The sequence below is a fragment of the Diospyros lotus genome, chromosome 6 (assembly GCF_014633365.1).
Source record: "Diospyros lotus cultivar Yz01 chromosome 6, ASM1463336v1, whole genome shotgun sequence".
NCBI lineage: Eukaryota > Viridiplantae > Streptophyta > Magnoliopsida > Ericales > Ebenaceae > Diospyros > Diospyros lotus.
Window position 1 is genome coordinate 40238232 of NC_068343.1, and position 27491 is coordinate 40265722.

The window sequence follows — 27491 nt, forward strand, 5'->3', positions numbered from 1 at the left end:
GGGCCCGCTCGGGACCGGTAAGAAGCCAGAAGCGAAAGTCGCCGACCGATTCGGAGGCGGCGTACGTTTTTTTTTTAAAGATCTGCACGCTGCAAAGATCCGGAGGCGGTTATAAATCCCTAACGATTTTCGCTCTTAAATGAGCTCCGGGAACGTTAAGGAACCTTAAACCGTGAAAACTGTAGCGAACGCTGAACCCCAACAGTCCAGAACACAGGGGAAAAACGGGAATACGGTTACGCCGACGCGGAACCGTTTCTCGGGGAGGACTGGAAAGGAGCAAAAAAAAGGGGTGCAACACGAGGACTTCCCAGGGGGTCACCCATCCTAGTACTGCTCTCGCCCAAGCACGCTTAACTTCGGAGTTCTGATGGGATCCGGTGCATTAGTGCTGGTATGATCGCACCCGCACACTAAGGTTGCCTCTGTTCATTTATGGCATCGTCCAGGGGGCGCGGATCGCTCCCTGCCCCCCTCCACGATGAGTGGGGCCCGCTCGGGACCGGTAAGAAGCCAGAAGCGAAAGTCGCCGACCGATTCGGAGGCGGCGTACGTTTTTTTTTTAAAGATCTGCACGCTGCAAAGATCCGGAGGCGGTTATAAATCCCTAACGATTTTCGCTCTTAAATGAGCTCCGGGAACGTTAAGGAACCTTAAACCGTGAAAACTGTAGCGAACGCTGAACCCCAACAGTCCAGAACACAGGGAAAAACGGGGAATACGGTTACGCCGACGCGGAACCGTTTCTCGGGGAGGACTGGAAAGGAGCAAAAAAAAGGGGTGCAACACGAGGACTTCCCAGGGGGTCACCCATCCTAGTACTGCTCTCGCCCAAGCACGCTTAACTTCGGAGTTCTGATGGGATCCGGTGCATTAGTGCTGGTATGATCGCACCCGCACACTAAGGTTGCCTCTGTTCATTTATGGCATCGTCCAGGGGGCGCGGATCGCTCCCTGCCCCCCTCCACGATGAGTGGGGCCCGCTCGGGACCGGTAAGAAGCCAGAAGCGAAAGTCGCCGACCGATTCGGAGGCGGCGTACGTTTTTTTTTTAAAGATCTGCACGCTGCAAAGATCCGGAGGCGGTTATAAATCCCTAACGATTTTCGCTCTTAAATGAGCTCCGGGAACGTTAAGGAACCTTAAACCGTGAAAACTGTAGCGAACGCTGAACCCCAACAGTCCAGAACACAGGGGAAAAACGGGGAATACGGTTACGCCGACGCGGAACCGTTTCTCGGGGAGGACTGGAAAGGAGCAAAAAAAAGGGGTGCAACACGAGGACTTCCCAGGGGGTCACCCATCCTAGTACTGCTCTCGCCCAAGCACGCTTAACTTCGGAGTTCTGATGGGATCCGGTGCATTAGTGCTGGTATGATCGCACCCGCACACTAAGGTTGCCTCTGTTCATTTATGGCATCGTCCAGGGGGCGCGGATCGCTCCCTGCCCCCCTCCACGATGAGTGGGGCCCGCTCGGGACCGGTAAGAAGCCAGAAGCGAAAGTCGCCGACCGATTCGGAGGCGGCGTACGTTTTTTTTTTTAAAGATCTGCACGCTGCAAAGATCCGGAGGCGGTTATAAATCCCTAACGATTTTCGCTCTTAAATGAGCTCCGGGAACGTTAAGGAACCTTAAACCGTGAAAACTGTAGCGAACGCTGAACCCCAACAGTCCAGAACACAGGGGAAAAACGGGAATACGGTTACGCCGACGCGGAACCGTTTCTCGGGGAGGACTGGAAAGGAGCAAAAAAAAGGGGTGCAACACGAGGACTTCCCAGGGGGTCACCCATCCTAGTACTGCTCTCGCCCAAGCACGCTTAACTTCGGAGTTCTGATGGGATCCGGTGCATTAGTGCTGGTATGATCGCACCCGCACACTAAGGTTGCCTCTGTTCATTTATGGCATCGTCCAGGGGGGCGCGGATCGCTCCCTGCCCCCCTCCACGATGAGTGGGGCCCGCTCGGGACCGGTAAGAAGCCAGAAGCGAAAGTCGCCGACCGATTCGGAGGCGGCGTACGTTTTTTTTTTTAAAGATCTGCACGCTGCAAAGATCCGGAGGCGGTTATAAATCCCTAACGATTTTCGCTCTTAAATGAGCTCCGGGAACGTTAAGGAACCTTAAACCGTGAAAACTGTAGCGAACGCTGAACCCCAACAGTCCAGAACACAGGGGAAAAACGGGGAATACGGTTACGCCGACGCGGAACCGTTTCTCGGGGAGGACTGGAAAGGAGCAAAAAAAAGGGGTGCAACACGAGGACTTCCCAGGGGGTCACCCATCCTAGTACTGCTCTCGCCCAAGCACGCTTAACTTCGGAGTTCTGATGGGATCCGGTGCATTAGTGCTGGTATGATCGCACCCGCACACTAAGGTTGCCTCTGTTCATTTATGGCATCGTCCAGGGGGGCGCGGATCGCTCCCTGCCCCCCTCCACGATGAGTGGGGCCCGCTCGGGACCGGTAAGAAGCCAGAAGCGAAAGTCGCCGACCGATTCGGAGGCGGCGTACGTTTTTTTTTTTAAAGATCTGCACGCTGCAAAGATCCGGAGGCGGTTATAAATCCCTAACGATTTTCGCTCTTAAATGAGCTCCGGGAACGTTAAGGAACCTTAAACCGTGAAAACTGTAGCGAACGCTGAACCCCAACAGTCCAGAACACAGGGGAAAAACGGGGAATACGGTTACGCCGACGCGGAACCGTTTCTCGGGGAGGACTGGAAAGGAGCAAAAAAAAGGGGTGCAACACGAGGACTTCCCAGGGGGTCACCCATCCTAGTACTGCTCTCGCCCAAGCACGCTTAACTTCGGAGTTCTGATGGGATCCGGTGCATTAGTGCTGGTATGATCGCACCCGCACACTAAGGTTGCCTCTGTTCATTTATGGCATCGTCCAGGGGGGCGCGGATCGCTCCCTGCCCCCCTCCACGATGAGTGGGGCCCGCTCGGGACCGGTAAGAAGCCAGAAGCGAAAGTCGCCGACCGATTCGGAGGCGGCGTACGTTTTTTTTTTAAAGATCTGCACGCTGCAAAGATCCGGAGGCGGTTATAAATCCCTAACGATTTTCGCTCTTAAATGAGCTCCGGGAACGTTAAGGAACCTTAAACCGTGAAAACTGTAGCGAACGCTGAACCCCAACAGTCCAGAACACAGGGGAAAAACGGGGAATACGGTTACGCCGACGCGGAACCGTTTCTCGGGAGGACTGGAAAGGAGCAAAAAAAAGGGGTGCAACACGAGGACTTCCCAGGGGGTCACCCATCCTAGTACTGCTCTCGCCCAAGCACGCTTAACTTCGGAGTTCTGATGGGATCCGGTGCATTAGTGCTGGTATGATCGCACCCGCACACTAAGGTTGCCTCTGTTCATTTATGGCATCGTCCAGGGGGGCGCGGATCGCTCCCTGCCCCCCTCCACGATGAGTGGGGCCCGCTCGGGACCGGTAAGAAGCCAGAAGCGAAAGTCGCCGACCGATTCGGAGGCGGCGTACGTTTTTTTTTTAAAGATCTGCACGCTGCAAAGATCCGGAGGCGGTTATAAATCCCTAACGATTTTCGCTCTTAAATGAGCTCCGGGAACGTTAAGGAACCTTAAACCGTGAAAACTGTAGCGAACGCTGAACCCCAACAGTCCAGAACACAGGGGAAAAACGGGGAATACGGTTACGCCGACGCGGAACCGTTTCTCGGGGAGGACTGGAAAGGAGCAAAAAAAAGGGGTGCAACACGAGGACTTCCCAGGGGGTCACCCATCCTAGTACTGCTCTCGCCCAAGCACGCTTAACTTCGGAGTTCTGATGGGATCCGGTGCATTAGTGCTGGTATGATCGCACCCGCACACTAAGGTTGCCTCTGTTCATTTATGGCATCGTCCAGGGGGCGCGGATCGCTCCCTGCCCCCCTCCACGATGAGTGGGGCCCGCTCGGGACCGGTAAGAAGCCAGAAGCGAAAGTCGCCGACCGATTCGGAGGCGGCGTACGTTTTTTTTTTAAAGATCTGCACGCTGCAAAGATCCGGAGGCGGTTATAAATCCCTAACGATTTTCGCTCTTAAATGAGCTCCGGGAACGTTAAGGAACCTTAAACCGTGAAAACTGTAGCGAACGCTGAACCCCAACAGTCCAGAACACAGGGGAAAAACGGGGAATACGGTTACGCCGACGCGGAACCGTTTCTCGGGGAGGACTGGAAAGGAGCAAAAAAAAGGGGTGCAACACGAGGACTTCCCAGGGGGTCACCCATCCTAGTACTGCTCTCGCCCAAGCACGCTTAACTTCGGAGTTCTGATGGGATCCGGTGCATTAGTGCTGGTATGATCGCACCCGCACACTAAGGTTGCCTCTGTTCATTTATGGCATCGTCCAGGGGGGCGCGGATCGCTCCCTGCCCCCCTCCACGATGAGTGGGGCCCGCTCGGGACCGGTAAGAAGCCAGAAGCGAAAGTCGCCGACCGATTCGGAGGCGGCGTACGTTTTTTTTTTTAAAGATCTGCACGCTGCAAAGATCCGGAGGCGGTTATAAATCCCTAACGATTTTCGCTCTTAAATGAGCTCCGGGAACGTTAAGGAACCTTAAACCGTGAAAACTGTAGCGAACGCTGAACCCCAACAGTCCAGAACACAGGGGAAAAACGGGGAATACGGTTACGCCGACGCGGAACCGTTTCTCGGGGAGGACTGGAAAGGAGCAAAAAAAAGGGGTGCAACACGAGGACTTCCCAGGGGGTCACCCATCCTAGTACTGCTCTCGCCCAAGCACGCTTAACTTCGGAGTTCTGATGGGATCCGGTGCATTAGTGCTGGTATGATCGCACCCGCACACTAAGGTTGCCTCTGTTCATTTATGGCATCGTCCAGGGGGGCGCGGATCGCTCCCTGCCCCCCTCCACGATGAGTGGGGCCCGCTCGGGACCGGTAAGAAGCCAGAAGCGAAAGTCGCCGACCGATTCGGAGGCGGCGTACGTTTTTTTTTTAAAGATCTGCACGCTGCAAAGATCCGGAGGCGGTTATAAATCCCTAACGATTTTCGCTCTTAAATGAGCTCCGGGAACGTTAAGGAACCTTAAACCGTGAAAACTGTAGCGAACGCTGAACCCCAACAGTCCAGAACACAGGGGAAAAACGGGGAATACGGTTACGCCGACGCGGAACCGTTTCTCGGGGAGGACTGGAAAGGAGCAAAAAAAAGGGGTGCAACACGAGGACTTCCCAGGGGGTCACCCATCCTAGTACTGCTCTCGCCCAAGCACGCTTAACTTCGGAGTTCTGATGGGATCCGGTGCATTAGTGCTGGTATGATCGCACCCGCACACTAAGGTTGCCTCTGTTCATTTATGGCATCGTCCAGGGGGGCGCGGATCGCTCCCTGCCCCCCTCCACGATGAGTGGGGCCCGCTCGGGACCGGTAAGAAGCCAGAAGCGAAAGTCGCCGACCGATTCGGAGGCGGCGTACGTTTTTTTTTTAAAGATCTGCACGCTGCAAAGATCCGGAGGCGGTTATAAATCCCTAACGATTTTCGCTCTTAAATGAGCTCCGGGAACGTTAAGGAACCTTAAACCGTGAAAACTGTAGCGAACGCTGAACCCCAACAGTCCAGAACACAGGGGAAAAACGGGGAATACGGTTACGCCGACGCGGAACCGTTTCTCGGGGAGGACTGGAAAGGAGCAAAAAAAAGGGGTGCAACACGAGGACTTCCCAGGGGGTCACCCATCCTAGTACTGCTCTCGCCCAAGCACGCTTAACTTCGGAGTTCTGATGGGATCCGGTGCATTAGTGCTGGTATGATCGCACCCGCACACTAAGGTTGCCTCTGTTCATTTATGGCATCGTCCAGGGGGGCGCGGATCGCTCCCTGCCCCCCTCCACGATGAGTGGGGCCCGCTCGGGACCGGTAAGAAGCCAGAAGCGAAAGTCGCCGACCGATTCGGAGGCGGCGTACGTTTTTTTTTTTAAAGATCTGCACGCTGCAAAGATCCGGAGGCGGTTATAAATCCCTAACGATTTTCGCTCTTAAATGAGCTCCGGGAACGTTAAGGAACCTTAAACCGTGAAAACTGTAGCGAACGCTGAACCCCAACAGTCCAGAACACAGGGGAAAAACGGGGAATACGGTTACGCCGACGCGGAACCGTTTCTCGGGGAGGACTGGAAAGGAGCAAAAAAAAGGGGTGCAACACGAGGACTTCCCAGGGGGTCACCCATCCTAGTACTGCTCTCGCCCAAGCACGCTTAACTTCGGAGTTCTGATGGGATCCGGTGCATTAGTGCTGGTATGATCGCACCCGCACACTAAGGTTGCCTCTGTTCATTTATGGCATCGTCCAGGGGGGCGCGGATCGCTCCCTGCCCCCCTCCACGATGAGTGGGGCCCGCTCGGGACCGGTAAGAAGCCAGAAGCGAAAGTCGCCGACCGATTCGGAGGCGGCGTACGTTTTTTTTTTTAAAGATCTGCACGCTGCAAAGATCCGGAGGCGGTTATAAATCCCTAACGATTTTCGCTCTTAAATGAGCTCCGGGAACGTTAAGGAACCTTAAACCGTGAAAACTGTAGCGAACGCTGAACCCCAACAGTCCAGAACACAGGGGAAAAACGGGGAATACGGTTACGCCGACGCGGAACCGTTTCTCGGGGAGGACTGGAAAGGAGCAAAAAAAAGGGGTGCAACACGAGGACTTCCCAGGGGGTCACCCATCCTAGTACTGCTCTCGCCCAAGCACGCTTAACTTCGGAGTTCTGATGGGATCCGGTGCATTAGTGCTGGTATGATCGCACCCGCACACTAAGGTTGCCTCTGTTCATTTATGGCATCGTCCAGGGGGGCGCGGATCGCTCCCTGCCCCCCTCCACGATGAGTGGGGCCCGCTCGGGACCGGTAAGAAGCCAGAAGCGAAAGTCGCCGACCGATTCGGAGGCGGCGTACGTTTTTTTTTTAAAGATCTGCACGCTGCAAAGATCCGGAGGCGGTTATAAATCCCTAACGATTTTCGCTCTTAAATGAGCTCCGGGAACGTTAAGGAACCTTAAACCGTGAAAACTGTAGCGAACGCTGAACCCCAACAGTCCAGAACACAGGGGAAAAACGGGGAATACGGTTACGCCGACGCGGAACCGTTTCTCGGGGAGGACTGGAAAGGAGCAAAAAAAAGGGGTGCAACACGAGGACTTCCCAGGGGGTCACCCATCCTAGTACTGCTCTCGCCCAAGCACGCTTAACTTCGGAGTTCTGATGGGATCCGGTGCATTAGTGCTGGTATGATCGCACCCGCACACTAAGGTTGCCTCTGTTCATTTATGGCATCGTCCAGGGGGGCGCGGATCGCTCCCTGCCCCCCTCCACGATGAGTGGGGCCCGCTCGGGACCGGTAAGAAGCCAGAAGCGAAAGTCGCCGACCGATTCGGAGGCGGCGTACGTTTTTTTTTTTAAAGATCTGCACGCTGCAAAGATCCGGAGGCGGTTATAAATCCCTAACGATTTTCGCTCTTAAATGAGCTCCGGGAACGTTAAGGAACCTTAAACCGTGAAAACTGTAGCGAACGCTGAACCCCAACAGTCCAGAACACAGGGGAAAAACGGGGAATACGGTTACGCCGACGCGGAACCGTTTCTCGGGGAGGACTGGAAAGGAGCAAAAAAAAGGGGTGCAACACGAGGACTTCCCAGGGGGTCACCCATCCTAGTACTGCTCTCGCCCAAGCACGCTTAACTTCGGAGTTCTGATGGGATCCGGTGCATTAGTGCTGGTATGATCGCACCCGCACACTAAGGTTGCCTCTGTTCATTTATGGCATCGTCCAGGGGGGCGCGGATCGCTCCCTGCCCCCCTCCACGATGAGTGGGGCCCGCTCGGGACCGGTAAGAAGCCAGAAGCGAAAGTCGCCGACCGATTCGGAGGCGGCGTACGTTTTTTTTTTTAAAGATCTGCACGCTGCAAAGATCCGGAGGCGGTTATAAATCCCTAACGATTTTCGCTCTTAAATGAGCTCCGGGAACGTTAAGGAACCTTAAACCGTGAAAACTGTAGCGAACGCTGAACCCCAACAGTCCAGAACACAGGGGAAAAACGGGGAATACGGTTACGCCGACGCGGAACCGTTTCTCGGGGAGGACTGGAAAGGAGCAAAAAAAAGGGGTGCAACACGAGGACTTCCCAGGGGGTCACCCATCCTAGTACTGCTCTCGCCCAAGCACGCTTAACTTCGGAGTTCTGATGGGATCCGGTGCATTAGTGCTGGTATGATCGCACCCGCACACTAAGGTTGCCTCTGTTCATTTATGGCATCGTCCAGGGGGGCGCGGATCGCTCCCTGCCCCCCTCCACGATGAGTGGGGCCCGCTCGGGACCGGTAAGAAGCCAGAAGCGAAAGTCGCCGACCGATTCGGAGGCGGCGTACGTTTTTTTTTTAAAGATCTGCACGCTGCAAAGATCCGGAGGCGGTTATAAATCCCTAACGATTTTCGCTCTTAAATGAGCTCCGGGAACGTTAAGGAACCTTAAACCGTGAAAACTGTAGCGAACGCTGAACCCCAACAGTCCAGAACACAGGGGAAAAACGGGGAATACGGTTACGCCGACGCGGAACCGTTTCTCGGGGAGGACTGGAAAGGAGCAAAAAAAAGGGGTGCAACACGAGGACTTCCCAGGGGGTCACCCATCCTAGTACTGCTCTCGCCCAAGCACGCTTAACTTCGGAGTTCTGATGGGATCCGGTGCATTAGTGCTGGTATGATCGCACCCGCACACTAAGGTTGCCTCTGTTCATTTATGGCATCGTCCAGGGGGGCGCGGATCGCTCCCTGCCCCCCTCCACGATGAGTGGGGCCCGCTCGGGACCGGTAAGAAGCCAGAAGCGAAAGTCGCCGACCGATTCGGAGGCGGCGTACGTTTTTTTTTTAAAGATCTGCACGCTGCAAAGATCCGGAGGCGGTTATAAATCCCTAACGATTTTCGCTCTTAAATGAGCTCCGGGAACGTTAAGGAACCTTAAACCGTGAAAACTGTAGCGAACGCTGAACCCCAACAGTCCAGAACACAGGGGAAAAACGGGGAATACGGTTACGCCGACGCGGAACCGTTTCTCGGGGAGGACTGGAAAGGAGCAAAAAAAAGGGGTGCAACACGAGGACTTCCCAGGGGGTCACCCATCCTAGTACTGCTCTCGCCCAAGCACGCTTAACTTCGGAGTTCTGATGGGATCCGGTGCATTAGTGCTGGTATGATCGCACCCGCACACTAAGGTTGCCTCTGTTCATTTATGGCATCGTCCAGGGGGGCGCGGATCGCTCCCTGCCCCCCTCCACGATGAGTGGGGCCCGCTCGGGACCGGTAAGAAGCCAGAAGCGAAAGTCGCCGACCGATTCGGAGGCGGCGTACGTTTTTTTTTTAAAGATCTGCACGCTGCAAAGATCCGGAGGCGGTTATAAATCCCTAACGATTTTCGCTCTTAAATGAGCTCCGGGAACGTTAAGGAACCTTAAACCGTGAAAACTGTAGCGAACGCTGAACCCCAACAGTCCAGAACACAGGGGAAAAACGGGGAATACGGTTACGCCGACGCGGAACCGTTTCTCGGGGAGGACTGGAAAGGAGCAAAAAAAAGGGGTGCAACACGAGGACTTCCCAGGGGGTCACCCATCCTAGTACTGCTCTCGCCCAAGCACGCTTAACTTCGGAGTTCTGATGGGATCCGGTGCATTAGTGCTGGTATGATCGCACCCGCACACTAAGGTTGCCTCTGTTCATTTATGGCATCGTCCAGGGGGGCGCGGATCGCTCCCTGCCCCCCTCCACGATGAGTGGGGCCCGCTCGGGACCGGTAAGAAGCCAGAAGCGAAAGTCGCCGACCGATTCGGAGGCGGCGTACGTTTTTTTTTTAAAGATCTGCACGCTGCAAAGATCCGGAGGCGGTTATAAATCCCTAACGATTTTCGCTCTTAAATGAGCTCCGGGAACGTTAAGGAACCTTAAACCGTGAAAACTGTAGCGAACGCTGAACCCCAACAGTCCAGAACACAGGGGAAAAACGGGGAATACGGTTACGCCGACGCGGAACCGTTTCTCGGGGAGGACTGGAAAGGAGCAAAAAAAAGGGGTGCAACACGAGGACTTCCCAGGGGGTCACCCATCCTAGTACTGCTCTCGCCCAAGCACGCTTAACTTCGGAGTTCTGATGGGATCCGGTGCATTAGTGCTGGTATGATCGCACCCGCACACTAAGGTTGCCTCTGTTCATTTATGGCATCGTCCAGGGGGGCGCGGATCGCTCCCTGCCCCCCTCCACGATGAGTGGGGCCCGCTCGGGACCGGTAAGAAGCCAGAAGCGAAAGTCGCCGACCGATTCGGAGGCGGCGTACGTTTTTTTTTTTAAAGATCTGCACGCTGCAAAGATCCGGAGGCGGTTATAAATCCCTAACGATTTTCGCTCTTAAATGAGCTCCGGGAACGTTAAGGAACCTTAAACCGTGAAAACTGTAGCGAACGCTGAACCCCAACAGTCCAGAACACAGGGGAAAAACGGGGAATACGGTTACGCCGACGCGGAACCGTTTCTCGGGGAGGACTGGAAAGGAGCAAAAAAAAGGGGTGCAACACGAGGACTTCCCAGGGGGTCACCCATCCTAGTACTGCTCTCGCCCAAGCACGCTTAACTTCGGAGTTCTGATGGGATCCGGTGCATTAGTGCTGGTATGATCGCACCCGCACACTAAGGTTGCCTCTGTTCATTTATGGCATCGTCCAGGGGGGCGCGGATCGCTCCCTGCCCCCCTCCACGATGAGTCGACCGGTAAGAAGCGAAGCGAAAGTCGCCGACGATTTTTTTTTTTTAAAGATCTGCACGCTGCAAAGATCCGGAGGCGGTTATAAATCCCTAACGATTTTCGCTCTTAAATGAGCTCCGGGAACGTTAAGGAACCTTAAACCGTGAAAACTGTAGCGAACGCTGAACCCCAACAGTCCAGAACACAGGGGAAAAACGGGGAATACGGTTACGCCGACGCGGAACCGTTTCTCGGGGAGGACTGGAAAGGAGCAAAAAAAAGGGGTGCAACACGAGGACTTCCCAGGGGGTCACCCATCCTAGTACTGCTCTCGCCCAAGCACGCTTAACTTCGGAGTTCTGATGGGATCCGGTGCATTAGTGCTGGTATGATCGCACCCGCACACTAAGGTTGCCTCTGTTCATTTATGGCATCGTCCAGGGGGGCGCGGATCGCTCCCTGCCCCCCTCCACGATGAGTGGGGCCCGCTCGGGACCGGTAAGAAGCCAGAAGCGAAAGTCGCCGACCGATTCGGAGGCGGCGTACGTTTTTTTTTTTAAAGATCTGCACGCTGCAAAGATCCGGAGGCGGTTATAAATCCCTAACGATTTTCGCTCTTAAATGAGCTCCGGGAACGTTAAGGAACCTTAAACCGTGAAAACTGTAGCGAACGCTGAACCCCAACAGTCCAGAACACAGGGGAAAAACGGGGAATACGGTTACGCCGACGCGGAACCGTTTCTCGGGGAGGACTGGAAAGGAGCAAAAAAAAGGGTGCAACACGAGGACTTCCCAGGGGGTCACCCATCCTAGTACTGCTCTCGCCCAAGCACGCTTAACTTCGGAGTTCTGATGGGATCCGGTGCATTAGTGCTGGTATGATCGCACCCGCACACTAAGGTTGCCTCTGTTCATTTATGGCATCGTCCAGGGGGGCGCGGATCGCTCCCTGCCCCCCTCCACGATGAGTGGGGCCCGCTCGGGACCGGTAAGAAGCCAGAAGCGAAAGTCGCCGACCGATTCGGAGGCGGCGTACGTTTTTTTTTTAAAGATCTGCACGCTGCAAAGATCCGGAGGCGGTTATAAATCCCTAACGATTTTCGCTCTTAAATGAGCTCCGGGAACGTTAAGGAACCTTAAACCGTGAAAACTGTAGCGAACGCTGAACCCCAACAGTCCAGAACACAGGGAAAAAACGGGGAATACGGTTACGCCGACGCGGAACCGTTTCTCGGGGAGGACTGGAAAGGAGCAAAAAAAAGGGGTGCAACACGAGGACTTCCCAGGGGGTCACCCATCCTAGTACTGCTCTCGCCCAAGCACGCTTAACTTCGGAGTTCTGATGGGATCCGGTGCATTAGTGCTGGTATGATCGCACCCGCACACTAAGGTTGCCTCTGTTCATTTATGGCATCGTCCAGGGGGGCGCGGATCGCTCCCTGCCCCCCTCCACGATGAGTGGGGCCCGCTCGGGACCGGTAAGAAGCCAGAAGCGAAAGTCGCCGACCGATTCGGAGGCGGCGTACGTTTTTTTTTTAAAGATCTGCACGCTGCAAAGATCCGGAGGCGGTTATAAATCCCTAACGATTTTCGCTCTTAAATGAGCTCCGGGAACGTTAAGGAACCTTAAACCGTGAAAACTGTAGCGAACGCTGAACCCCAACAGTCCAGAACACAGGGGAAAAACGGGGAATACGGTTACGCCGACGCGGAACCGTTTCTCGGGGAGGACTGGAAAGGAGCAAAAAAAAGGGGTGCAACACGAGGACTTCCCAGGGGGTCACCCATCCTAGTACTGCTCTCGCCCAAGCACGCTTAACTTCGGAGTTCTGATGGGATCCGGTGCATTAGTGCTGGTATGATCGCACCCGCACACTAAGGTTGCCTCTGTTCATTTATGGCATCGTCCAGGGGGGCGCGGATCGCTCCCTGCCCCCCTCCACGATGAGTGGGGCGCTCGGGACCGGCGAAGCGAAAGTTCGGAGGCGGCGTACGTTTTTTTTTTTAAAGATCTGCACGCTGCAAAGATCCGGAGGCGGTTATAAATCCCTAACGATTTTCGCTCTTAAATGAGCTCCGGGAACGTTAAGGAACCTTAAACCGTGAAAACTGTAGCGAACGCTGAACCCCAACAGTCCAGAACACAGGGGAAAAACGGGGAATACGGTTACGCCGACGCGGAACCGTTTCTCGGGGAGGACTGGAAAGGAGCAAAAAAAAAGGGGTGCAACACGAGGACTTCCCAGGGGGTCACCCATCCTAGTACTGCTCTCGCCCAAGCACGCTTAACTTCGGAGTTCTGATGGGATCCGGTGCATTAGTGCTGGTATGATCGCACCCGCACACTAAGGTTGCCTCTGTTCATTTATGGCATCGTCCAGGGGGGCGCGGATCGCTCCCTGCCCCCCTCCACGATGAGTGGGGCCCGCTCGGGACCGGTAAGAAGCCAGAAGCGAAAGTCGCCGACCGATTCGGAGGCGGCGTACGTTTTTTTTTTTTAAAGATCTGCACGCTGCAAAGATCCGGAGGCGGTTATAAATCCCTAACGATTTTCGCTCTTAAATGAGCTCCGGGAACGTTAAGGAACCTTAAACCGTGAAAACTGTAGCGAACGCTGAACCCCAACAGTCCAGAACACAGGGGAAAAACGGGGAATACGGTTACGCCGACGCGGAACCGTTTCTCGGGGAGGACTGGAAAGGAGCAAAAAAAAGGGGTGCAACACGAGGACTTCCCAGGGGGTCACCCATCCTAGTACTGCTCTCGCCCAAGCACGCTTAACTTCGGAGTTCTGATGGGATCCGGTGCATTAGTGCTGGTATGATCGCACCCGCACACTAAGGTTGCCTCTGTTCATTTATGGCATCGTCCAGGGGGGCGCGGATCGCTCCCTGCCCCCCTCCACGATGAGTGGGGCCCGCTCGGGACCGGTAAGAAGCCAGAAGCGAAAGTCGCCGACCGATTCGGAGGCGGCGTACGTTTTTTTTTTTTAAAGATCTGCACGCTGCAAAGATCCGGAGGCGGTTATAAATCCCTAACGATTTTCGCTCTTAAATGAGCTCCGGGAACGTTAAGGAACCTTAAACCGTGAAAACTGTAGCGAACGCTGAACCCCAACAGTCCAGAACACAGGGGAAAAAACGGGGAATACGGTTACGCCGACGCGGAACCGTTTCTCGGGGAGGACTGGAAAGGAGCAAAAAAAAGGGGTGCAACACGAGGACTTCCCAGGGGGTCACCCATCCTAGTACTGCTCTCGCCCAAGCACGCTTAACTTCGGAGTTCTGATGGGATCCGGTGCATTAGTGCTGGTATGATCGCACCCGCACACTAAGGTTGCCTCTGTTCATTTATGGCATCGTCCAGGGGGGCGCGGATCGCTCCCTGCCCCCTCCACGATGAGTGGGGCCCGCTCGGGACCGGTAAGAAGCCAGAAGCGAAAGTCGCCGACCGATTCGGAGGCGGCGTACGTTTTTTTTTTTAAAGATCTGCACGCTGCAAAGATCCGGAGGCGGTTATAAATCCCTAACGATTTTCGCTCTTAAATGAGCTCCGGGAACGTTAAGGAACCTTAAACCGTGAAAACTGTAGCGAACGCTGAACCCCAACAGTCCAGAACACAGGGGGAAAAACGGGGGAATACGGTTACGCCGACGCGGAACCGTTTCTCGGGGAGGACTGGAAAGGAGCAAAAAAAAGGGGTGCAACACGAGGACTTCCCAGGGGGTCACCCATCCTAGTACTGCTCTCGCCCAAGCACGCTTAACTTCGGAGTTCTGATGGGATCCGGTGCATTAGTGCTGGTATGATCGCACCCGCACACTAAGGTTGCCTCTGTTCATTTATGGCATCGTCCAGGGGGGCGCGGATCGCTCCCTGCCCCCCTCCACGATGAGTGGGGCCCGCTCGGGACCGGTAAGAAGCCAGAAGCGAAAGTCGCCGACCGATTCGGAGGCGGCGTACGTTTTTTTTTTTAAAGATCTGCACGCTGCAAAGATCCGGAGGCGGTTATAAATCCCTAACGATTTTCGCTCTTAAATGAGCTCCGGGAACGTTAAGGAACCTTAAACCGTGAAAACTGTAGCGAACGCTGAACCCCAACAGTCCAGAACATAGAAAAAAAACGGGGAATACGGTTACGCCGACGCGGAACCGTTTCTCGGGGAGGACTGGAAAGGAGCAAAAAAAAGGGGTGCAACACGAGGACTTCCCAGGGGGTCACCCATCCTAGTACTGCTCTCGCCCAAGCACGCTTAACTTCGGAGTTCTGATGGGATCCGGTGCATTAGTGCTGGTATGATCGCACCCGCACACTAAGGTTGCCTCTGTTCATTTATGGCATCGTCCAGGGGGGCGCGGATCGCTCCCTGCCCCCCTCCACGATGAGTGGGGCCCGCTCGGGACCGGTAAGAAGCCAGAAGCGAAAGTCGCCGACCGATTCGGAGGCGGCGTACGTTTTTTTTTTTAAAAGATCTGCACGCTGCAAAGATCCGGAGGCGGTTATAAATCCCTAACGATTTTCGCTCTTAAATGAGCTCCGGGAACGTTAAGGAACCTTAAACCGTGAAAACTGTAGCGAACGCTGAACCCCAACAGTCCAGAACACAGGGGAAAAACGGGGAATACGTTACGCCGACGCGGAACCGTTTCTCGGGGAGGACTGGAAAGGAGCAAAAAAAAGGGGTGCAACACGAGGACTTCCCAGGGGGTCACCCATCCTAGTACTGCTCTCGCCCAAGCACGCTTAACTTCGGAGTTCTGATGGGATCCGGTGCATTAGTGCTGGTATGATCGCACCCGCACACTAAGGTTGCCTCTGTTCATTTATGGCATCGTCCAGGGGGGCGCGGATCGCTCCCTGCCCCCCTCCACGATGAGTGGGGCCCGCTCGGGACCGGTAAGAAGCCAGAAGCGAAAGTCGCCGACCGATTCGGAGGCGGCGTACGTTTTTTTTTTTAAAGATCTGCACGCTGCAAAGATCCGGAGGCGGTTATAAATCCCTAACGATTTTCGCTCTTAAATGAGCTCCGGGAACGTTAAGGAACCTTAAACCGTGAAAACTGTAGCGAACGCTGAACCCCAACAGTCCAGAACACAGGGGAAAAACGGGGAATACGGTTACGCCGACGCGGAACCGTTTCTCGGGAGGACTGGAAAGGAGCAAAAAAAAAGGGTGCAACACGAGGACTTCCCAGGGGGTCACCCATCCTAGTACTGCTCTCGCCCAAGCACGCTTAACTTCGGAGTTCTGATGGGATCCGGTGCATTAGTGCTGTATGATCGCACCCGCACACTAAGGTTGCCTCTGTTCATTTATGGCATCGTCCAGGGGGGCGCGGATCGCTCCCTGCCCCCCTCCACGATGTGGGGCCCGCTCGGACCGGTAAAGAAGCCAGAAGCGAAAGTCGCCGACCGATTCGGAGGCGGCGTGCGTTTTTTTTTTAAAGATCTGCACGCTGCAAAGATCCGGAGGCGGTTATAAATCCCTAACGATTTTCGCTCTTAAATGAGCTCCGGGAACGTTAAGGAACCTTAAACCGTGAAAACTGTAGCGAACGCTGAACCCCAACAGTCCAGAACACAGGGGAAAAAACGGGGAATACGGTTACGCCGACGCGGAACCGTTTCTCGGGGAGGACTGGAAAGGAGCAAAAAAAAAGGGGTGCAACACGAGGACTTCCCAGGGGGTCACCCATCCTAGTACTGCTCTCGCCCAAGCACGCTTAACTTCGGAGTTCTGATGGGATCCGGTGCATTAGTGCTGGTATGATCGCACCCGCACACTAAGGTTGCCTCTGTTCATTTATGGCATCGTCCAGGGGGGCGCGGATCGCTCCCTGCCCCCCTCCACGATGAGTGGGGCCCGCTCGGGACCGGTAAGAAGCCAGAAGCGAAAGTCGCCGACCGATTCGGAGGCGGCGTACGTTTTTTTTTTTAAAGATCTGCACGCTGCAAAGATCCGGAGGCGGTTATAAATCCCTAACGATTTTCGCTCTTAAATGAGCTCCGGGAACGTTAAGGAACCTTAAACCGTGAAAACTGTAGCGAACGCTGAACCCCCAACAGTCCAGAACACAGGGGAAAAAACGGGGAATACGGTTACGCCGACGCGGAACCGTTTCTCGGGGAGGACTGGAAAGGAGCAAAAAAAAGGGGTGCAACACGAGGACTTCCCAGGGGGTCACCCATCCTAGTACTGCTCTCGCCCAAGCACGCTTAACTTCGGAGTTCTGATGGGATCCGGTGCATTAGTGCTGGTATGATCGCACCCGCACACTAAGGTTGCCTCTGTTCATTTATGGCATCGTCCAGGGGGCGCGGATCGCTCCCTGCCCCCCTCCACGATGAGTGGGGCCCGCTCGGGACCGGTAAGAAGCCAGAAGCGAAAGTCGCCGACCGATTCGGAGGCGGCGTACGTTTTTTTTTTAAAAGATCTGCACGCTGCAAAGATCCGGAGGCGGTTATAAATCCCTAACGATTTTCGCTCTTAAATGAGCTCCGGGAACGTTAAGGAACCTTAAACCGTGAAAACTGTAGCGAACGCTGAACCCCAACAGTCCAGAACACAGGGGAAAAAACGGGGAATACGGTTACGCCGACGCGGAACCGTTTCTCGGGGAGGACTGGAAAGGAGCAAAAAAAAAGGGGTGCAACACGAGGACTTCCCAGGGGGTCACCCATCCTAGTAACTGCTCTCGCCCAAGCACGCTTAACTTCGGAGTTCTGATGGGATCCGGTGCATTAGTGCTGGTATGATCGCACCCGCACACTAAGGTTGCCTCTGTTCATTTATGGCATCGTCCAGGGGGGCGCGGATCGCTCCCTGCCCCCCTCCACGATGAGTGGGGCCCGCTCGGGACCGGTAAGAAGCCAGAAGCGAAAGTCGCCGACCGATTCGGAGGCGGCGTACGTTTTTTTTTTTTAAAGATCTGCACGCTGCAAAGATCCGGAGGCGGTTATAAATCCCTAACGATTTTCGCTCTTAAATGAGCTCCGGGAACGTTAAGGAACCTTAAACCGTGAAAACTGTAGCGAACGCTGAACCCCAACAGTCCAGAACACAGGGAAAAACGGGGAATACGGTTACGCCGACGCGGAACCGTTTCTCGGGGAGGACTGGAAAGGAGCAAAAAAAGGGGTGCAACACGAGGACTTCCCAGGGGGTCACCCATCCTAGTACTGCTCTCGCCCAAGCACGCTTAACTTCGGAGTTCTGATGGGATCCGGTGCATTAGTGCTGGTATGATCGCACCCGCACACTAAGGTTGCCTCTGTTCATTTATGGCATCGTCCAGGGGGGCGCGGATCGCTCCCTGCCCCCCTCCACGATGAGTGGGGCCCGCTCGGGACCGGTAAGAAGCCAGAAGCGAAAGTCGCCGACCGATTCGGAGGCGGCGTACGTTTTTTTTTTTTTAAAGATCTGCACGCTGCAAAGATCCGGAGGCGGTTATAAATCCCTAACGATTTTCGCTCTTAAATGAGCTCCGGGAACGTTAAGGAACCTTAAACCGTGAAAACTGTAGCGAACGCTGAACCCCAACAGTCCAGAACACAGGGGAAAAACGGGGAATACGGTTACGCCGACGCGGAACCGTTTCTCGGGGAGGACTGGAAAGGAGCAAAAAAAGGGGGTGCAACACGAGGACTTCCCAGGGGGTCACCCATCCTAGTACTGCTCTCGCCCAAGCACGCTTAACTTCGGAGTTCTGATGGGATCCGGTGCATTAGTGCTGGTATGATCGCACCCGCACACTAAGGTTGCCTCTGTTCATTTATGGCATCGTCCAGGGGGGCGCGGATCGCTCCCTGCCCCCCTCCACGATGAGTGGGGCCCGCTCGGGACCGGTAAGAAGCCAGAAGCGAAAGTCGCCGACCGATTCGGAGGCGGCGTACGTTTTTTTTTTTTAAAGATCTGCACGCTGCAAAGATCCGGAGGCGGTTATAAATCCCTAACGATTTTCGCTCTTAAATGAGCTCCGGGAACGTTAAGGAACCTTAAACCGTGAAAACTGTAGCGAACGCTGAACCCCAACAGTCCAGAACACAGGGGAAAAACGGGGAATACGGTTACGCCGACGCGGAACCGTTTCTCGGGGAGGACTGGAAAGGAGCAAAAAAAAGGGGGGTGCAACACGAGGACTTCCCAGGGGGTCACCCATCCTAGTACTGCTCTCGCCCAAGCACGCTTAACTTCGGAGTTCTGATGGGATCCGGTGCATTAGTGCTGGTATGATCGCACCCGCACACTAAGGTTGCCTCTGTTCATTTATGGCATCGTCCAGGGGGGCGCGGATCGCTCCCTGCCCCCCTCCACGATGAGTGGGGCCCGCTCGGGACCGGTAAGAAGCCAGAAGCGAAAGTCGCCGACCGATTCGGAGGCGGCGTACGTTTTTTTTTTTTAAAGATCTGCACGCTGCAAAGATCCGGAGGCGGTTATAAATCCCTAACGATTTTCGCTCTTAAATGAGCTCCGGGAACGTTAAGGAACCTTAAACCGTGAAAACTGTAGCGAACGCTGAACCCCAACAGTCCAGAACACAGGGGAAAAACGGGGAATACGGTTACGCCGACGCGGAACCGTTTCTCGGGGAGGACTGGAAAGGAGCAAAAAAAAGGGGGTGCAACACGAGGACTTCCCAGGGGGTCACCCATCTAGTACTGCTCTCGCCCAAGCACGCTTAACTTCGGAGTTCTGATGGGATCCGGTGCATTAGTGCTGGTATGATCGCACCCGCACACTAAGGTTGCCTCTGTTCATTTATGGCATCGTCCAGGGGGGCGCGGATCGCTCCCTGCCCCCCTCCACGTTCGGAGGAAGAAGCTCGGACCGATTTTTTTTTTTTTTTAAAGATCTGCACGCTGCAAAGATCCGGAGGCGGTTATAAATCCCTAACGATTTTCGCTCTTAAATGAGCTCCGGGAACGTTAAGGAACCTTAAACCGTGAAAACTGTAGCGAACGCTGAACCCCAACAGTCCAGAACACAGGGGAAAAAACGGGGAATACGGTTACGCCGACGCGGAACCGTTTCTCGGGGAGGACTGGAAAGGAGCAAAAAAAAGGGGTGCAACACGAGGACTTCCCAGGGGGTCACCCATCCTAGTACTGCTCTCGCCCAAGCACGCTTAACTTCGGAGTTCTGATGGGATCGGTGCATTAGTGCTGGTATGATCGCACCCGCACACTAAGGTTGCCTCTGTTCATTTATGGCATCGTCCAGGGGGGCGCGGATCGCTCCCTGCCCCCCTCCACGATGAGTGGGGCCCGCTCGGGACCGGTAAGAAGCCAGAAGCGAAAGTCGCCGACCGATTCGGAGGCGGCGTACGTTTTTTTTTTTAAAGATCTGCACGCTGCAAAGATCCGGAGGCGGTTATAAATCCCTAACGATTTTCGCTCTTAAATGAGCTCCGGGAACGTTAAGGAACCTTAAACCGTGAAAACTGTAGCGAACGCTGAACCCCAACAGTCCAGAACACAGGGGAAAAAACGGGGAATACGGTTACGCCGACGCGGAACCGTTTCTCGGGGAGGACTGGAAAGGAGCAAAAAAAAGGGGTGCAACACGAGGACTTCCCAGGGGGTCACCCATCCTAGTACTGCTCTCGCCCAAGCACGCTTAACTTCGGAGTTCTGATGGGATCCGGTGCATTAGTGCTGGTATGATCGCACCCGCACACTAAGGTTGCCTCTGTTCATTTATGGCATCGTCCAGGGGGGCGCGGATCGCTCCCTGCCCCCCTCCACGATGAGTGGGGCCCGCTCGGGACCGGTAAGAAGCCAGAAGCGAAAGTCGCCGACCGATTCGGAGGCGGCGTACGTTTTTTTTTTTTAAAGATCTGCACGCTGCAAAGATCCGGAGGCGGTTATAAATCCCTAACGATTTTCGCTCTTAAATGAGCTCCGGGAACGTTAAGGAACCTTAAACCGTGAAAACTGTAGCGAACGCTGAACCCCAACAGTCCAGAACACAGGGGAAAAACGGGGAATACGGTTACGCCGACGCGGAACCGTTTCTCGGGGAGGACTGGAAAGGAGCAAAAAAAAGGGGTGCAACACGAGGACTTCCCAGGGGGTCACCCATCCTAGTACTGCTCTCGCCCAAGCACGCTTAACTTCGGAGTTCTGATGGGATCCGGTGCATTAGTGCTGGTATGATCGCACCCGCACACTAAGGTTGCCTCTGTTCATTTATGGCATCGTCCAGGGGGGCGCGGATCGCTCCCTGCCCCCCTCCACGATGAGTGGGGCCCGCTCGGGACCGGTAAGAAGCCAGAAGCGAAAGTCGCCGACCGATTCGGAGGCGGCGTACGTTTTTTTTTTAAAGATCTGCACGCTGCAAAGATCCGGAGGCGGTTATAAATCCCTAACGATTTTCGCTCTTAAATGAGCTCCGGGAACGTTAAGGAACCTTAAACCGTGAAAACTGTAGCGAACGCTGAACCCCAACAGTCCAGAACACAGGGGAAAAACGGGGAATACGGTTACGCCGACGCGGAACCGTTTCTCGGGGAGGACTGGAAAGGAGCAAAAAAAAGGGGTGCAACACGAGGACTTCCCAGGGGGTCACCCATCCTAGTACTGCTCTCGCCCAAGCACGCTTAACTTCGGAGTTCTGATGGGATCCGGTGCATTAGTGCTGGTATGATCGCACCCGCACACTAAGGTTGCCTCTGTTCATTTATGGCATCGTCCAGGGGGGCGCGGATCGCTCCCTGCCCCCCTCCACGATGAGTGGGGCCCGCTCGGGACCGGTAAGAAGCCAGAAGCGAAAGTCGCCGACCGATTCGGAGGCGGCGTACGTTTTTTTTTTTAAAGATCTGCACGCTGCAAAGATCCGGAGGCGGTTATAAATCCCTAACGATTTTCGCTCTTAAATGAGCTCCGGGAACGTTAAGGAACCTTAAACCGTGAAAACTGTAGCGAACGCTGAACCCCAACAGTCCAGAACACAGGGGAAAAACGGGGAATACGGTTACGCCGACGCGGAACCGTTTCTCGGGGAGGACTGGAAAGGAGCAAAAAAAAGGGGTGCAACACGAGGACTTCCCAGGGGGTCACCCATCCTAGTACTGCTCTCGCCCAAGCACGCTTAACTTCGGAGTTCTGATGGGATCCGGTGCATTAGTGCTGGTATGATCGCACCCGCACACTAAGGTTGCCTCTGTTCATTTATGGCATCGTCCAGGGGGGCGCGGATCGCTCCCTGCCCCCCTCCACGATGAGTGGGGCCCGCTCGGGACCGGTAAGAAGCCAGAAGCGAAAGTCGCCGACCGATTCGGAGGCGGCGTACGTTTTTTTTTTTAAAGATCTGCACGCTGCAAAGATCCGGAGGCGGTTATAAATCCCTAACGATTTTCGCTCTTAAATGAGCTCCGGGAACGTTAAGGAACCTTAAACCGTGAAAACTGTAGCGAACGCTGAACCCCAACAGTCCAGAACACAGGGGAAAAACGGGGAATACGGTTACGCCGACGCGGAACCGTTTCTCGGGGAGGACTGGAAAGGAGCAAAAAAAAGGGGTGCAACACGAGGACTTCCCAGGGGGTCACCCATCCTAGTACTGCTCTCGCCCAAGCACGCTTAACTTCGGAGTTCTGATGGGATCCGGTGCATTAGTGCTGGTATGATCGCACCCGCACACTAAGGTTGCCTCTGTTCATTTATGGCATCGTCCAGGGGGGCGCGGATCGCTCCCTGCCCCCCTCCACGATGAGTGGGGCCCGCTCGGGACCGGTAAGAAGCCAGAAGCGAAAGTCGCCGACCGATTCGGAGGCGGCGTACGTTTTTTTTTTTAAAGATCTGCACGCTGCAAAGATCCGGAGGCGGTTATAAATCCCTAACGATTTTCGCTCTTAAATGAGCTCCGGGAACGTTAAGGAACCTTAAACCGTGAAAACTGTAGCGAACGCTGAACCCCAACAGTCCAGAACACAGGGGAAAAAAACGGGGAATACGGTTACGCCGACGCGGAACCGTTTCTCGGGGAGGACTGGAAAGGAGCAAAAAAAAGGGGTGCAACACGAGGACTTCCCAGGGGGTCACCCATCCTAGTACTGCTCTCGCCCAAGCACGCTTAACTTCGGAGTTCTGATGGGATCCGGTGCATTAGTGCTGGTATGATCGCACCCGCACACTAAGGTTGCCTCTGTTCATTTATGGCATCGTCCAGGGGGGCGCGGATCGCTCCCTGCCCCCCTCCACGATGAGTGGGGCCCGCTCGGGACCGGTAAGAAGCCAGAAGCGAAAGTCGCCGACCGATTCGGAGGCGGCGTACGTTTTTTTTTTTAAAGATCTGCACGCTGCAAAGATCCGGAGGCGGTTATAAATCCCTAACGATTTTCGCTCTTAAATGAGCTCCGGGAACGTTAAGGAACCTTAAACCGTGAAAACTGTAGCGAACGCTGAACCCCAACAGTCCAGAACACAGGGGAAAAACGGGGAATACGGTTACGCCGACGCGGAACCGTTTCTCGGGGAGGACTGGAAAGGAGCAAAAAAAAGGGGTGCAACACGAGGACTTCCCAGGGGGTCACCCATCCTAGTACTGCTCTCGCCCAAGCACGCTTAACTTCGGAGTTCTGATGGGATCCGGTGCATTAGTGCTGGTATGATCGCACCCGCACACTAAGGTTGCCTCTGTTCATTTATGGCATCGTCCAGGGGGGCGCGGATCGCTCCCTGCCCCCCTCCACGATGAGTGGGGCCCGCTCGGGACCGGTAAGAAGCCAGAAGCGAAAGTCGCCGACCGATTCGGAGGCGGCGTACGTTTTTTTTTTTAAAGATCTGCACGCTGCAAAGATCCGGAGGCGGTTATAAATCCCTAACGATTTTCGCTCTTAAATGAGCTCCGGGAACGTTAAGGAACCTTAAACCGTGAAAACTGTAGCGAACGCTGAACCCCAACAGTCCAGAACACAGGGGAAAAACGGGGAATACGGTTACGCCGACGCGGAACCGTTTCTCGGGGAGGACTGGAAAGGAGCAAAAAAAAGGGGTGCAACACGAGGACTTCCCAGGGGGTCACCCATCCTAGTACTGCTCTCGCCCAAGCACGCTTAACTTCGGAGTTCTGATGGGATCCGGTGCATTAGTGCTGGTATGATCGCACCCGCACACTAAGGTTGCCTCTGTTCATTTATGGCATCGTCCAGGGGGGCGCGGATCGCTCCCTGCCCCCCTCCACGATGAGTGGGGCCCGCTCGGGACCGGTAAGAAGCCAGAAGCGAAAGTCGCCGACCGATTCGGAGGCGGCGTACGTTTTTTTTTTTAAAGATCTGCACGCTGCAAAGATCCGGAGGCGGTTATAAATCCCTAACGATTTTCGCTCTTAAATGAGCTCCGGGAACGTTAAGGAACCTTAAACCGTGAAAACTGTAGCGAACGCTGAACCCCAACAGTCCAGAACACAGGGGAAAAAACGGGGAATACGGTTACGCCGACGCGGAACCGTTTCTCGGGGAGGACTGGAAAGGAGCAAAAAAAAGGGGTGCAACACGAGGACTTCCCAGGGGGTCACCCATCCTAGTACTGCTCTCGCCCAAGCACGCTTAACTTCGGAGTTCTGATGGGATCCGGTGCATTAGTGCTGGTATGATCGCACCCGCACACTAAGGTTGCCTCTGTTCATTTATGGCATCGTCCAGGGGGGCGCGGATCGCTCCCTGCCCCCCTCCACGATGAGTGGGGCCCGCTCGGGACCGGTAAGAAGCCAGAAGCGAAAGTCGCCGACCGATTCGGAGGCGGCGTACGTTTTTTTTTTTAAAGATCTGCACGCTGCAAAGATCCGGAGGCGGTTATAAATCCCTAACGATTTTCGCTCTTAAATGAGCTCCGGGAACGTTAAGGAACCTTAAACCGTGAAAACTGTAGCGAACGCTGAACCCCAACAGTCCAGAACACAGGGGAAAAACGGGGAATACGGTTACGCCGACGCGGAACCGTTTCTCGGGGAGGACTGGAAAGGAGCAAAAAAAAGGGGTGCAACACGAGGACTTCCCAGGGGGTCACCCATCCTAGTACTGCTCTCGCCCAAGCACGCTTAACTTCGGAGTTCTGATGGGATCCGGTGCATTAGTGCTGGTATGATCGCACCCGCACACTAAGGTTGCCTCTGTTCATTTATGGCATCGTCCAGGGGGGCGCGGATCGCTCCCTGCCCCCCTCCACGATGAGTGGGGCCCGCTCGGGACCGGTAAGAAGCCAGAAGCGAAAGTCGCCGACCGATTCGGAGGCGGCGTACGTTTTTTTTTTTTAAAGATCTGCACGCTGCAAAGATCCGGAGGCGGTTATAAATCCCTAACGATTTTCGCTCTTAAATGAGCTCCGGGAACGTTAAGGAACCTTAAACCGTGAAAACTGTAGCGAACGCTGAACCCCAACAGTCCAGAACACAGGGGAAAAAACGGGGAATACGGTTACGCCGACGCGGAACCGTTTCTCGGGGAGGACTGGAAAGGAGCAAAAAAAAGGGGTGCAACACGAGGACTTCCCAGGGGGTCACCCATCCTAGTACTGCTCTCGCCCAAGCACGCTTAACTTCGGAGTTCTGATGGGATCCGGTGCATTAGTGCTGGTATGATCGCACCCGCACACTAAGGTTGCCTCTGTTCATTTATGGCATCGTCCAGGGGGGCGCGGATCGCTCCCTGCCCCCCTCCACGATGAGTGGGGCCCGCTCGGGACCGGTAAGAAGCCAGAAGCGAAAGTCGCCGACCGATTCGGAGGCGGCGTACGTTTTTTTTTTTAAAGATCTGCACGCTGCAAAGATCCGGAGGCGGTTATAAATCCCTAACGATTTTCGCTCTTAAATGAGCTCCGGGAACGTTAAGGAACCTTAAACCGTGAAAACTGTAGCGAACGCTGAACCCCAACAGTCCAGAACACAGGGGAAAAACGGGGAATACGGTTACGCCGACGCGGAACCGTTTCTCGGGGAGGACTGGAAAGGAGCAAAAAAAAGGGGTGCAACACGAGGACTTCCCAGGGGGTCACCCATCCTAGTACTGCTCTCGCCCAAGCACGCTTAACTTCGGAGTTCTGATGGGATCCGGTGCATTAGTGCTGGTATGATCGCACCCGCACACTAAGGTTGCCTCTGTTCATTTATGGCATCGTCCAGGGGGGCGCGGATCGCTCCCTGCCCCCCTCCACGATGAGTGGGGCCCGCTCGGGACCGGTAAGAAGCCAGAAGCGAAAGTCGCCGACCGATTCGGAGGCGGCGTACGTTTTTTTTTTTAAAGATCTGCACGCTGCAAAGATCCGGAGGCGGTTATAAATCCCTAACGATTTTCGCTCTTAAATGAGCTCCGGGAACGTTAAGGAACCTTAAACCGTGAAAACTGTAGCGAACGCTGAACCCCAACAGTCCAGAACACAGGGGAAAAACGGGGAATACGGTTACGCCGACGCGGAACCGTTTCTCGGGGAGGACTGGAAAGGAGCAAAAAAAAGGGGTGCAACACGAGGACTTCCCAGGGGGTCACCCATCCTAGTACTGCTCTCGCCCAAGCACGCTTAACTTCGGAGTTCTGATGGGATCCGGTGCATTAGTGCTGGTATGATCGCACCCGCACACTAAGGTTGCCTCTGTTCATTTATGGCATCGTCCAGGGGGGCGCGGATCGCTCCCTGCCCCCCTCCACGATGAGTGGGGCCCGCTCGGGACCGGTAAGAAGCCAGAAGCGAAAGTCGCCGACCGATTCGGAGGCGGCGTACGTTTTTTTTTTTAAAGATCTGCACGCTGCAAAGATCCGGAGGCGGTTATAAATCCCTAACGATTTTCGCTCTTAAATGAGCTCCGGGAACGTTAAGGAACCTTAAACCGTGAAAACTGTAGCGAACGCTGAACCCCAACAGTCCAGAACACAGGGGAAAAACGGGGGAATACGGTTACGCCGACGCGGAACCGTTTCTCGGGGAGGACTGGAAAGGAGCAAAAAAAAGGGGTGCAACACGAGGACTTCCCAGGGGGTCACCCATCCTAGTACTGCTCTCGCCCAAGCACGCTTAACTTCGGAGTTCTGATGGGATCCGGTGCATTAGTGCTGGTATGATCGCACCCGCACACTAAGGTTGCCTCTGTTCATTTATGGCATCGTCCAGGGGGGCGCGGATCGCTCCCTGCCCCCCTCCACGATGAGTGGGGCCCGCTCGGGACCGGTAAGAAGCCAGAAGCGAAAGTCGCCGACCGATTCGGAGGCGGCGTACGTTTTTTTTTTTAAAGATCTGCACGCTGCAAAGATCCGGAGGCGGTTATAAATCCCTAACGATTTTCGCTCTTAAATGAGCTCCGGGAACGTTAAGGAACCTTAAACCGTGAAAACTGTAGCGAACGCTGAACCCCAACAGTCCAGAACACAGGGGAAAAACGGGGAATACGGTTACGCCGACGCGGAACCGTTTCTCGGGGAGGACTGGAAAGGAGCAAAAAAAAGGGGTGCAACACGAGGACTTCCCAGGGGGTCACCCATCCTAGTACTGCTCTCGCCAAGCACGCTTAACTTCGGAGTTCTGATGGGATCCGGTGCATTAGTGCTGGTATGATCGCACCCGCACACTAAGGTTGCCTCTGTTCATTTATGGCATCGTCCAGGGGGGCGCGGATCGCTCCCTGCCCCCCTCCACGATGAGTGGGGCCCGCTCGGGACCGGTAAGAAGCCAGAAGCGAAAGTCGCCGACCGATTCGGAGGCGGCGTACGTTTTTTTTTTTAAAGATCTGCACGCTGCAAAGAT

The 27491-nt window shown here is 54.9% G+C and overlaps 56 non-coding genes across 56 annotated transcripts; all 56 read right to left on the reverse strand.

Moving 5' to 3' along the window:
* Window positions 1-289: 289 nt before the first annotated feature.
* On the reverse strand, window positions 290-408 carry LOC127805238 (5S ribosomal RNA). The gene has a single exon (XR_008023989.1). It is a non-coding gene; the product is annotated as a 5S ribosomal RNA (ribosomal RNA).
* A 369-nt stretch (window positions 409-777) lies between these two features.
* LOC127805240 (5S ribosomal RNA) lies at window positions 778-896 on the reverse strand. Its single transcript, XR_008023991.1, has one exon. It is a non-coding gene; the product is annotated as a 5S ribosomal RNA (ribosomal RNA).
* A 370-nt stretch (window positions 897-1266) lies between these two features.
* On the reverse strand, window positions 1267-1385 carry LOC127805241 (5S ribosomal RNA). Its single transcript, XR_008023992.1, has one exon. It is a non-coding gene; the product is annotated as a 5S ribosomal RNA (ribosomal RNA).
* Window positions 1386-1755: 370 nt separating this feature from the next.
* LOC127805242 (5S ribosomal RNA) lies at window positions 1756-1874 on the reverse strand. The gene has a single exon (XR_008023993.1). It is a non-coding gene; the product is annotated as a 5S ribosomal RNA (ribosomal RNA).
* Window positions 1875-2246: 372 nt separating this feature from the next.
* Window positions 2247-2365, reverse strand: LOC127805243 (5S ribosomal RNA). Its single transcript, XR_008023994.1, has one exon. It is a non-coding gene; the product is annotated as a 5S ribosomal RNA (ribosomal RNA).
* A 372-nt stretch (window positions 2366-2737) lies between these two features.
* On the reverse strand, window positions 2738-2856 carry LOC127805244 (5S ribosomal RNA). Its single transcript, XR_008023995.1, has one exon. It is a non-coding gene; the product is annotated as a 5S ribosomal RNA (ribosomal RNA).
* A 370-nt stretch (window positions 2857-3226) lies between these two features.
* Window positions 3227-3345, reverse strand: LOC127805245 (5S ribosomal RNA). The gene has a single exon (XR_008023996.1). It is a non-coding gene; the product is annotated as a 5S ribosomal RNA (ribosomal RNA).
* A 371-nt stretch (window positions 3346-3716) lies between these two features.
* On the reverse strand, window positions 3717-3835 carry LOC127805246 (5S ribosomal RNA). The gene has a single exon (XR_008023997.1). It is a non-coding gene; the product is annotated as a 5S ribosomal RNA (ribosomal RNA).
* A 370-nt stretch (window positions 3836-4205) lies between these two features.
* Window positions 4206-4324, reverse strand: LOC127805247 (5S ribosomal RNA). The gene has a single exon (XR_008023998.1). It is a non-coding gene; the product is annotated as a 5S ribosomal RNA (ribosomal RNA).
* Window positions 4325-4696: 372 nt separating this feature from the next.
* LOC127805248 (5S ribosomal RNA) lies at window positions 4697-4815 on the reverse strand. The gene has a single exon (XR_008023999.1). It is a non-coding gene; the product is annotated as a 5S ribosomal RNA (ribosomal RNA).
* A 371-nt stretch (window positions 4816-5186) lies between these two features.
* LOC127805249 (5S ribosomal RNA) lies at window positions 5187-5305 on the reverse strand. The gene has a single exon (XR_008024000.1). It is a non-coding gene; the product is annotated as a 5S ribosomal RNA (ribosomal RNA).
* A 371-nt stretch (window positions 5306-5676) lies between these two features.
* On the reverse strand, window positions 5677-5795 carry LOC127805251 (5S ribosomal RNA). Its single transcript, XR_008024002.1, has one exon. It is a non-coding gene; the product is annotated as a 5S ribosomal RNA (ribosomal RNA).
* A 372-nt stretch (window positions 5796-6167) lies between these two features.
* Window positions 6168-6286, reverse strand: LOC127805253 (5S ribosomal RNA). Its single transcript, XR_008024003.1, has one exon. It is a non-coding gene; the product is annotated as a 5S ribosomal RNA (ribosomal RNA).
* Window positions 6287-6658: 372 nt separating this feature from the next.
* Window positions 6659-6777, reverse strand: LOC127805254 (5S ribosomal RNA). Its single transcript, XR_008024004.1, has one exon. It is a non-coding gene; the product is annotated as a 5S ribosomal RNA (ribosomal RNA).
* Window positions 6778-7148: 371 nt separating this feature from the next.
* LOC127805255 (5S ribosomal RNA) lies at window positions 7149-7267 on the reverse strand. The gene has a single exon (XR_008024005.1). It is a non-coding gene; the product is annotated as a 5S ribosomal RNA (ribosomal RNA).
* A 372-nt stretch (window positions 7268-7639) lies between these two features.
* On the reverse strand, window positions 7640-7758 carry LOC127805256 (5S ribosomal RNA). The gene has a single exon (XR_008024006.1). It is a non-coding gene; the product is annotated as a 5S ribosomal RNA (ribosomal RNA).
* Window positions 7759-8130: 372 nt separating this feature from the next.
* Window positions 8131-8249, reverse strand: LOC127805257 (5S ribosomal RNA). The gene has a single exon (XR_008024007.1). It is a non-coding gene; the product is annotated as a 5S ribosomal RNA (ribosomal RNA).
* Window positions 8250-8620: 371 nt separating this feature from the next.
* LOC127805258 (5S ribosomal RNA) lies at window positions 8621-8739 on the reverse strand. The gene has a single exon (XR_008024008.1). It is a non-coding gene; the product is annotated as a 5S ribosomal RNA (ribosomal RNA).
* A 371-nt stretch (window positions 8740-9110) lies between these two features.
* Window positions 9111-9229, reverse strand: LOC127805259 (5S ribosomal RNA). The gene has a single exon (XR_008024009.1). It is a non-coding gene; the product is annotated as a 5S ribosomal RNA (ribosomal RNA).
* Window positions 9230-9600: 371 nt separating this feature from the next.
* On the reverse strand, window positions 9601-9719 carry LOC127805260 (5S ribosomal RNA). Its single transcript, XR_008024010.1, has one exon. It is a non-coding gene; the product is annotated as a 5S ribosomal RNA (ribosomal RNA).
* A 371-nt stretch (window positions 9720-10090) lies between these two features.
* Window positions 10091-10209, reverse strand: LOC127805261 (5S ribosomal RNA). The gene has a single exon (XR_008024011.1). It is a non-coding gene; the product is annotated as a 5S ribosomal RNA (ribosomal RNA).
* Window positions 10210-10581: 372 nt separating this feature from the next.
* Window positions 10582-10700, reverse strand: LOC127805263 (5S ribosomal RNA). The gene has a single exon (XR_008024013.1). It is a non-coding gene; the product is annotated as a 5S ribosomal RNA (ribosomal RNA).
* Window positions 10701-11041: 341 nt separating this feature from the next.
* LOC127805264 (5S ribosomal RNA) lies at window positions 11042-11160 on the reverse strand. The gene has a single exon (XR_008024014.1). It is a non-coding gene; the product is annotated as a 5S ribosomal RNA (ribosomal RNA).
* A 371-nt stretch (window positions 11161-11531) lies between these two features.
* Window positions 11532-11650, reverse strand: LOC127805298 (5S ribosomal RNA). The gene has a single exon (XR_008024049.1). It is a non-coding gene; the product is annotated as a 5S ribosomal RNA (ribosomal RNA).
* Window positions 11651-12021: 371 nt separating this feature from the next.
* On the reverse strand, window positions 12022-12140 carry LOC127805265 (5S ribosomal RNA). Its single transcript, XR_008024015.1, has one exon. It is a non-coding gene; the product is annotated as a 5S ribosomal RNA (ribosomal RNA).
* A 371-nt stretch (window positions 12141-12511) lies between these two features.
* Window positions 12512-12630, reverse strand: LOC127805266 (5S ribosomal RNA). The gene has a single exon (XR_008024016.1). It is a non-coding gene; the product is annotated as a 5S ribosomal RNA (ribosomal RNA).
* A 351-nt stretch (window positions 12631-12981) lies between these two features.
* On the reverse strand, window positions 12982-13100 carry LOC127805267 (5S ribosomal RNA). The gene has a single exon (XR_008024017.1). It is a non-coding gene; the product is annotated as a 5S ribosomal RNA (ribosomal RNA).
* A 373-nt stretch (window positions 13101-13473) lies between these two features.
* On the reverse strand, window positions 13474-13592 carry LOC127805268 (5S ribosomal RNA). The gene has a single exon (XR_008024019.1). It is a non-coding gene; the product is annotated as a 5S ribosomal RNA (ribosomal RNA).
* A 374-nt stretch (window positions 13593-13966) lies between these two features.
* Window positions 13967-14085, reverse strand: LOC127805269 (5S ribosomal RNA). The gene has a single exon (XR_008024020.1). It is a non-coding gene; the product is annotated as a 5S ribosomal RNA (ribosomal RNA).
* A 373-nt stretch (window positions 14086-14458) lies between these two features.
* On the reverse strand, window positions 14459-14577 carry LOC127805270 (5S ribosomal RNA). The gene has a single exon (XR_008024021.1). It is a non-coding gene; the product is annotated as a 5S ribosomal RNA (ribosomal RNA).
* A 372-nt stretch (window positions 14578-14949) lies between these two features.
* Window positions 14950-15068, reverse strand: LOC127805271 (5S ribosomal RNA). Its single transcript, XR_008024022.1, has one exon. It is a non-coding gene; the product is annotated as a 5S ribosomal RNA (ribosomal RNA).
* A 372-nt stretch (window positions 15069-15440) lies between these two features.
* On the reverse strand, window positions 15441-15559 carry LOC127805272 (5S ribosomal RNA). The gene has a single exon (XR_008024023.1). It is a non-coding gene; the product is annotated as a 5S ribosomal RNA (ribosomal RNA).
* A 371-nt stretch (window positions 15560-15930) lies between these two features.
* LOC127805306 (5S ribosomal RNA) lies at window positions 15931-16048 on the reverse strand. The gene has a single exon (XR_008024057.1). It is a non-coding gene; the product is annotated as a 5S ribosomal RNA (ribosomal RNA).
* Window positions 16049-16419: 371 nt separating this feature from the next.
* Window positions 16420-16538, reverse strand: LOC127805274 (5S ribosomal RNA). The gene has a single exon (XR_008024025.1). It is a non-coding gene; the product is annotated as a 5S ribosomal RNA (ribosomal RNA).
* A 374-nt stretch (window positions 16539-16912) lies between these two features.
* On the reverse strand, window positions 16913-17031 carry LOC127805275 (5S ribosomal RNA). The gene has a single exon (XR_008024026.1). It is a non-coding gene; the product is annotated as a 5S ribosomal RNA (ribosomal RNA).
* Window positions 17032-17404: 373 nt separating this feature from the next.
* Window positions 17405-17524, reverse strand: LOC127805304 (5S ribosomal RNA). The gene has a single exon (XR_008024055.1). It is a non-coding gene; the product is annotated as a 5S ribosomal RNA (ribosomal RNA).
* Window positions 17525-17895: 371 nt separating this feature from the next.
* On the reverse strand, window positions 17896-18014 carry LOC127805276 (5S ribosomal RNA). Its single transcript, XR_008024027.1, has one exon. It is a non-coding gene; the product is annotated as a 5S ribosomal RNA (ribosomal RNA).
* A 374-nt stretch (window positions 18015-18388) lies between these two features.
* On the reverse strand, window positions 18389-18507 carry LOC127805277 (5S ribosomal RNA). The gene has a single exon (XR_008024028.1). It is a non-coding gene; the product is annotated as a 5S ribosomal RNA (ribosomal RNA).
* Window positions 18508-18882: 375 nt separating this feature from the next.
* On the reverse strand, window positions 18883-19001 carry LOC127805278 (5S ribosomal RNA). Its single transcript, XR_008024029.1, has one exon. It is a non-coding gene; the product is annotated as a 5S ribosomal RNA (ribosomal RNA).
* Window positions 19002-19375: 374 nt separating this feature from the next.
* On the reverse strand, window positions 19376-19493 carry LOC127805303 (5S ribosomal RNA). The gene has a single exon (XR_008024054.1). It is a non-coding gene; the product is annotated as a 5S ribosomal RNA (ribosomal RNA).
* A 328-nt stretch (window positions 19494-19821) lies between these two features.
* LOC127805308 (5S ribosomal RNA) lies at window positions 19822-19939 on the reverse strand. The gene has a single exon (XR_008024059.1). It is a non-coding gene; the product is annotated as a 5S ribosomal RNA (ribosomal RNA).
* Window positions 19940-20312: 373 nt separating this feature from the next.
* LOC127805280 (5S ribosomal RNA) lies at window positions 20313-20431 on the reverse strand. Its single transcript, XR_008024031.1, has one exon. It is a non-coding gene; the product is annotated as a 5S ribosomal RNA (ribosomal RNA).
* Window positions 20432-20804: 373 nt separating this feature from the next.
* Window positions 20805-20923, reverse strand: LOC127805281 (5S ribosomal RNA). Its single transcript, XR_008024032.1, has one exon. It is a non-coding gene; the product is annotated as a 5S ribosomal RNA (ribosomal RNA).
* Window positions 20924-21294: 371 nt separating this feature from the next.
* LOC127805282 (5S ribosomal RNA) lies at window positions 21295-21413 on the reverse strand. The gene has a single exon (XR_008024033.1). It is a non-coding gene; the product is annotated as a 5S ribosomal RNA (ribosomal RNA).
* Window positions 21414-21785: 372 nt separating this feature from the next.
* Window positions 21786-21904, reverse strand: LOC127805283 (5S ribosomal RNA). Its single transcript, XR_008024034.1, has one exon. It is a non-coding gene; the product is annotated as a 5S ribosomal RNA (ribosomal RNA).
* A 372-nt stretch (window positions 21905-22276) lies between these two features.
* LOC127805284 (5S ribosomal RNA) lies at window positions 22277-22395 on the reverse strand. The gene has a single exon (XR_008024035.1). It is a non-coding gene; the product is annotated as a 5S ribosomal RNA (ribosomal RNA).
* Window positions 22396-22769: 374 nt separating this feature from the next.
* On the reverse strand, window positions 22770-22888 carry LOC127805286 (5S ribosomal RNA). Its single transcript, XR_008024037.1, has one exon. It is a non-coding gene; the product is annotated as a 5S ribosomal RNA (ribosomal RNA).
* A 372-nt stretch (window positions 22889-23260) lies between these two features.
* Window positions 23261-23379, reverse strand: LOC127805287 (5S ribosomal RNA). Its single transcript, XR_008024038.1, has one exon. It is a non-coding gene; the product is annotated as a 5S ribosomal RNA (ribosomal RNA).
* Window positions 23380-23751: 372 nt separating this feature from the next.
* Window positions 23752-23870, reverse strand: LOC127805288 (5S ribosomal RNA). The gene has a single exon (XR_008024039.1). It is a non-coding gene; the product is annotated as a 5S ribosomal RNA (ribosomal RNA).
* A 373-nt stretch (window positions 23871-24243) lies between these two features.
* LOC127805289 (5S ribosomal RNA) lies at window positions 24244-24362 on the reverse strand. The gene has a single exon (XR_008024040.1). It is a non-coding gene; the product is annotated as a 5S ribosomal RNA (ribosomal RNA).
* A 372-nt stretch (window positions 24363-24734) lies between these two features.
* On the reverse strand, window positions 24735-24853 carry LOC127805290 (5S ribosomal RNA). The gene has a single exon (XR_008024041.1). It is a non-coding gene; the product is annotated as a 5S ribosomal RNA (ribosomal RNA).
* Window positions 24854-25227: 374 nt separating this feature from the next.
* LOC127805291 (5S ribosomal RNA) lies at window positions 25228-25346 on the reverse strand. Its single transcript, XR_008024042.1, has one exon. It is a non-coding gene; the product is annotated as a 5S ribosomal RNA (ribosomal RNA).
* A 372-nt stretch (window positions 25347-25718) lies between these two features.
* Window positions 25719-25837, reverse strand: LOC127805292 (5S ribosomal RNA). Its single transcript, XR_008024043.1, has one exon. It is a non-coding gene; the product is annotated as a 5S ribosomal RNA (ribosomal RNA).
* Window positions 25838-26209: 372 nt separating this feature from the next.
* On the reverse strand, window positions 26210-26328 carry LOC127805293 (5S ribosomal RNA). Its single transcript, XR_008024044.1, has one exon. It is a non-coding gene; the product is annotated as a 5S ribosomal RNA (ribosomal RNA).
* A 373-nt stretch (window positions 26329-26701) lies between these two features.
* On the reverse strand, window positions 26702-26820 carry LOC127805294 (5S ribosomal RNA). The gene has a single exon (XR_008024045.1). It is a non-coding gene; the product is annotated as a 5S ribosomal RNA (ribosomal RNA).
* Window positions 26821-27192: 372 nt separating this feature from the next.
* On the reverse strand, window positions 27193-27310 carry LOC127805305 (5S ribosomal RNA). Its single transcript, XR_008024056.1, has one exon. It is a non-coding gene; the product is annotated as a 5S ribosomal RNA (ribosomal RNA).
* Window positions 27311-27491: the final 181 nt, after the last annotated feature.